This window comes from Tamandua tetradactyla, chromosome 7 (genome assembly GCF_023851605.1).
Source record: "Tamandua tetradactyla isolate mTamTet1 chromosome 7, mTamTet1.pri, whole genome shotgun sequence".
NCBI classification, from domain to species: Eukaryota; Metazoa; Chordata; class Mammalia; order Pilosa; family Myrmecophagidae; genus Tamandua; species Tamandua tetradactyla.
Genome location: NC_135333.1, coordinates 119,514,492 through 119,520,241, shown reverse-complemented (window position 1 = coordinate 119,520,241; position 5,750 = coordinate 119,514,492). Strand labels below are relative to the sequence as shown.

The 5,750-nt window shown below is 36.8% G+C and overlaps 1 pseudogene; it reads left to right on the top strand.

Moving 5' to 3' along the window:
• Positions 1-201: 201 nt before the first annotated feature.
• LOC143690624 (olfactory receptor 6C2-like) lies at positions 202-1,139 on the top strand (annotated as a pseudogene).
• The last annotated feature ends 4,611 nt before the right edge of the window (positions 1,140-5,750 follow it).

Genomic DNA, 5,750 nt, shown 5'->3' with positions numbered 1-5,750 from the left:
ATGGTCAGTTTATGTGACACGAGAAGAAGGTGATCAATCATTGGTATGTGTTATGTATTTGCTTCTTCACTAACCAATTGTACAAGAATCCTTATCAAGTTGGCCTCTCTTAAGTTTAGAAGCTGTCTATGGCTCCAGAGTTCCTCATATGAAGTCTTTCCTACTGTTTCAAGCAGACTGGGCAGGAGTCAGTAACGATGGATGAGAAACCAAACAGCACTAACAACCTTCATCTTGATGGGACTGACAGATGACCCTCGACTGAAAATTCTCCTTTTTATTTTCCTATTTCTTTCCTATATTTTGAGTATAGCTGGAAACCTAACCACCATCACCCTCACTTTTTTGATTACCACCTTAAGACACCTATGTATCTTTTCCTGCAAAATTTCTCCTTCTTAGAAATTTCATTCACAACTGCTTGTGTTTCTAGATTCTTGTATAGCATATTATCTGGAGACAGGTCCATTTCCTATGATGCTCATGCCAGTCAGCTATTGTTTACAGACCTCTTTGCAGTAACAGAATTTTTTCTTCTGGTCACCATGTCCTATGATCGTTACATGGCCATCTGCAAACCTCTGCATTACATGACCATCATGAACAGCAGAGTATGCAAGAACTTTATCCTTTTCTGTTGGATAACAGCATTGATGATCATTCTTCCATTGATCGGTCTGGGTCTGGGCCTGGAATTCTGTGACTCTAATGTCATTGATCATTTTTGCTGTGATGCATCTCCTATCCTGAAGATCTCTTGCTCAGACACATGGCTCATACAACAGATGGTTATAGCATGTGCTGTGTTGACATTCATCATCACTCTCATGTGTGTAGTTATTTCCTACATTTATATTATCAGGACAATTCTAAGACTTCCCTCTGCTCAAGAGAGGAAAAAGGCCTTTTCCACTTGTTCTTCCCACATGATTGTTGTTTCTATTACTTATGGTAGCTGCATCTTCATTTATGTCAAACCTTCAGCCAAGGACGAGGTGGCTATTAATAAAGGGATTTCACTCCTCATTACTTCTATTTCACCAATGTTGAATCCCTTTATTTACACCCTGAGAAACAAGCAAGTGAAGCAAGCTACTAATGACTTAATTAAAACACTTGCATTCTTCTCAAAGGTTTAAAGGAAAAAAAGAAGTTTATGAATTCAATTAAATGAAAGAATGGGTATGAGATTTGAAGCTTCTAACACTATTTGTCTTTATATAATTTATTTCCAGTCATATTAACATTTTCCCTTTCTCTTCAAAATTACTTGCTATGAACCCTGACTAATCCATTATTTACCATCACCCCCCCATGAAAACTAAACTCTTATAGGATGTTTGCTCTCATTATCTGGCAGAAATTTCTGTTTCCCAAACATGTTGGCTTTTCTCCTTGGAGGTATACAAGGCCACATTTTCCAATCATTTTATTTTTCAATTACAAGTGGCTTTGTAAATGAGTTATGTCTCACAGAATGGGAGTGGAAGGGTTGTGTATTTTAAAACCTGGGTTATAAGAATATTCTCTATGTGCTTCACATATAGGCTAGGTGCTTCACAGTGCTTCATATGCACTAGTCTAGGAAAGCCTGGATCTTTAAGGACTATATGGAACCTTTTCTTTTACCACTATTTTGGAATCTCCATGGACTTTTTATGTGAGCAAGAATTAAATTTCTGCTCTGTTTGAGCCATTTACAGGAGGAAAATAATAAAATGTAACAATAAAAATCACAAAAATAAACTGCCTTTCTAAAAGTTATTAAATGTCCATTTAAATTAATTAATGAATTTATAGGGAAAAAATGCAAACTCAAAAATTCCCGAAATGAAGATCAATTTTAAAAGTTCAATCCCAAAGGGAATTAAATGGATGGGTAGAGATGGAGTGTGAGGGGGAAGGGTGAGGAGGTTGTCACATTATGTAACTAAGAATTTTGGATTTTTAATGTACACATGAAAACAGAAATAAATCTCAGGATTCATGGAATATGAGTAATTTGAATTGACATGCTCGCCTGAAGCTGAGACCATCATATGCTTGCATATCCAATGGAAATTGAAGCTAGAAAAAAATCTGCTTATCTACCAAGGAAGGTGACAAATAATTTTATGTTATGTTTCACTAGATTATAGGTCAATAGAATAGTCTCCGTCAAGCAATATGAAACCCTATGTTGGAAATTATAGAATTAAAGATTTTCCCATACTTGAAATGAGCAAATACAGGGTGCACAGGTGGTTTAGTGGTAGAATGCTCACTGTTCATGTGGGAGACTTGGGTTCGATTCCTGGACCATGCACCACACCCCTCCAAAGGAAAAAAAAAAAGAGCTGCTTGAAAATTGAGAAAAATTCTTCAATTTGACCTTCGAGTATATAAATATTTAGGACTGAATTACACACTACCTTTAAAGTAATGATAATAATGTCCTACAGATTTTTCCAACCAATCTCTTTCCAATAGTAGTATATTATTGCAAGCTTTAAATATTAAATCATCCAATAAGTCTGGTTTTCATTTAATTCTGATAATGATTTGACTCAATTTTTGTTGTACCTCTTTGGAGAGAAATTAAAGTTATGCTTGACATACCAAACATCAATTAAAATTACAATATCATTCCTTATTCTTTACCAACAGTAATAGCTTTTTTCTCTTGTATCACATATTCCCAGTAACTAGAGTAGTGGCTTGACCATGTTTCAGCATTTTATATTTTATCAGGCTTTTAGACTTAATGCCTGGGGATATCATTCTACTGTTTTTTACAGAAACTGACTTCGAGGTGTAACAGTGTGCATATGGCTCCCACCCACGCCACCCCCTGATAGGAACAATATATTATTTCCCCATATTTGTATCCAGAATAACCAGTTATACCACAGGGAAGACATGCTACCTTTATATTCATGCTAGATTGGTAGAGAATGACAAAAGTGCTATTGTTCTACCATAATTTAGGTTTACCATATCCATATAAATGTACTGCTCTCCCTCCATCCTGAGCCTCTGTAATCCTGGTCTTTGACCTTCAAGGATACAAAGTTCCAAATTATAAGAATATCCAATAATCCTTCCTGGTGAGGTTACATGGCCTCTCCCAGTCCTGTTGATCATATCATGTTCACTGTGCGATTGTTTTTTCAGTCCTTTTACAAATGACTTCATTTTTTTTCCAAGTTGATACCCAGATATGGTCAGTCTCCTGGAAAGGAGTCCACTAGTGACTCTTTTTGGGTTCACAAGTCTTTCTTCTCATGATAATGAGCCTACAAGGATATTTTCTCTACCTGACTCAATACCACAAGAATATTTGGCAAGATTCAGATTTCTGATCAATCCATTACATGTGTTTCCAAATGAACAGTAATGAGGGCCATTGGAATGCATAATAATCACCCACAAATGTTGTGTACCCCCAAGAAACTTTCAACTGATTATATTCTATCCTTAAAACTCAGTCTGGGGTGCCATAAGACTTCTCACAAAATCCCATTTCAGAGGTTCATGAGCAATACTGAGCTGCCTTATCACATTCAAATTCATTTTTCTTAAGTGTGGCCAGGTTCTACGTTTTACATAAAGACATTCCATCCATATTTGCATTTGACAGTAGCTTTCTGCTTCATATAATATGCAGATACCTGTCTTAGCAACACATTATACTGATTTTCAGATATAAAATAAAAAGCTGTTATTAGCAGTCCCTCCCCATGTGATCAATTAGTATTAATCCTCTTAAAGCTTCTGAAAGTTAATCAGAATGGTAAATATAGACTGTCCTGGTCAGGTTCATGAGTCAACTTGGCCTGGTGGTGGTACCTGTTTGTCTGGTTGGGCAAGTGCTGATCTGTCTTTTGCTATGAAGACATTTCATAAAATTAAATCATTATCATGTTGGCTACATCCACAGCTGATTCCATTTGTAATCAGCCAAAGGGAGTATCTTTTGCAATGAGTGATGCTTAATCTAATCACGAGAAGCCTTTTGAGGAGGATTCAGAAGAAACAGCCTCTTTTCCTGCTTTGGCCAGCAAGCCTCTCCTGTGGAGTTCATCCAGACCCTCCATCGGAGTCATCAGCTTTCACAGCATGCCCTACAGATTTTGAACTATACATTCCCATGGTTACATCAGACACCTTAATAAATTTTATATTTATGAATATTTTCTGTTGATTCTGTTTCTTTAGAGAACCCTAACTAATACATAGCCAATGGACCATGAGTAGAATGGTAGCTCTAGCCAGTTGCCAGTAAGATGAGTCAGAGACAGGGGTGTCACATTACTTCTTTTCTCTAAATTATCCAATGGAAGTTTCAGGCTCTCCTTGGTCATTAATTGACACCAGATTTTAAAGTATTATTCTCTTGCTATGAGATGCTCTCATGGAGATTTCTGCCAGTCTTTTTGAACCACGTTTGAGTGTTTTTCTTATTCTCTCTGACCCTAGTCTGTTTCCATTTATTTTCTATTTTGATCATAACAATCTTCCATATGTTATGAAAAACTGATCTGTTTTTCCCAGTTCAGCCACATTCCTCACCCATGGTCACAGAAGTCTTAATAATGCATCTTCTCAGCCCAACCTCCAAGCAGATCCCAATGGATTTGACAGTTAAATTATCTGAGACTTTAGTAAGGGACCCTCATTTACAGTTACCTCTAATTTGTCTACATGTGGGTATAGTTATGGCCCACTTTAAAATATCCTTAAAATCTGTGCTATTAAGTCTAACGGTATGGATAGTATGCCTTGAGTATTGGGTTCTACCCTCTCAAGCACTGGTAAGTTCAAATCTGGGGCTGGAACAACTACCTGAAGAAAATGGAATGAAATATATACATATATTTGTGAATTGCAGCACCATCCACCCCTTATTCACATCCTCTGATCTTAGAATGCTTTCTAGGTAACTGCCTATCACTTTCAGGGAACAATCATTTTAACATAATTCCACCATTTCAAATATTTTCAGCCACTTCTTTTGTGTAACAAGCATTTCAGATGCCTTTTCCAATATTCAATGAGTCCATTGTCTTTAGGGCATTGTGGAATGTGATGTTTACATGTAATATTTTATTTTGCTCACTTACCTCTTTTTGTACATTGGTGATGTGAAAATGAAAATCACATTCATTTCCATCCCCAACTTCATTGAACAATGCCTCAAAGCCATCCACTTCTTTGCCCTATCCCCTGTAGCTTTAGGGTATCAGCCTATAAAATCACAAACTGGCTGTACTTGGTCCTCAGGAAGTATAAGAACCCCATTGACCAAAAGAAGGAAATGAGAAAATGAAATGGTTTATAACTTCACTAATTAGCTTGATATGTTTAACTTCATTTTTACAAAGAAAAAACAGAACTTCCATCTGTTACAAAGAAGAAACAAAGAACAACTGAGTTAGGCTGACATACTAATAATCCTTCACAGTGCTGATTAAAATGTCTACCCCTGAAGGAAAGAAACAAATCATGCTGATACCAACAAAGTTTACTTATCTTCACTAGATAGCCCCACTCCTACAGACACATCCTGTCTGTCCAAGTTGCAAAAATAATGAAACATAGCCAGAGAACATCCCACCCCAAGCAACTCATGTAGCTCACTCTCCCTTACTCTCCATCCCCATTCTCACACCCTCCTTTTGTTCCTAACAGCCATATATACTGGCTGCCCAAACTTGCCTTTTGAGCAGTAATTTCTTTTTGTTGTCACTCCCCATTAATGCTACTTTAGT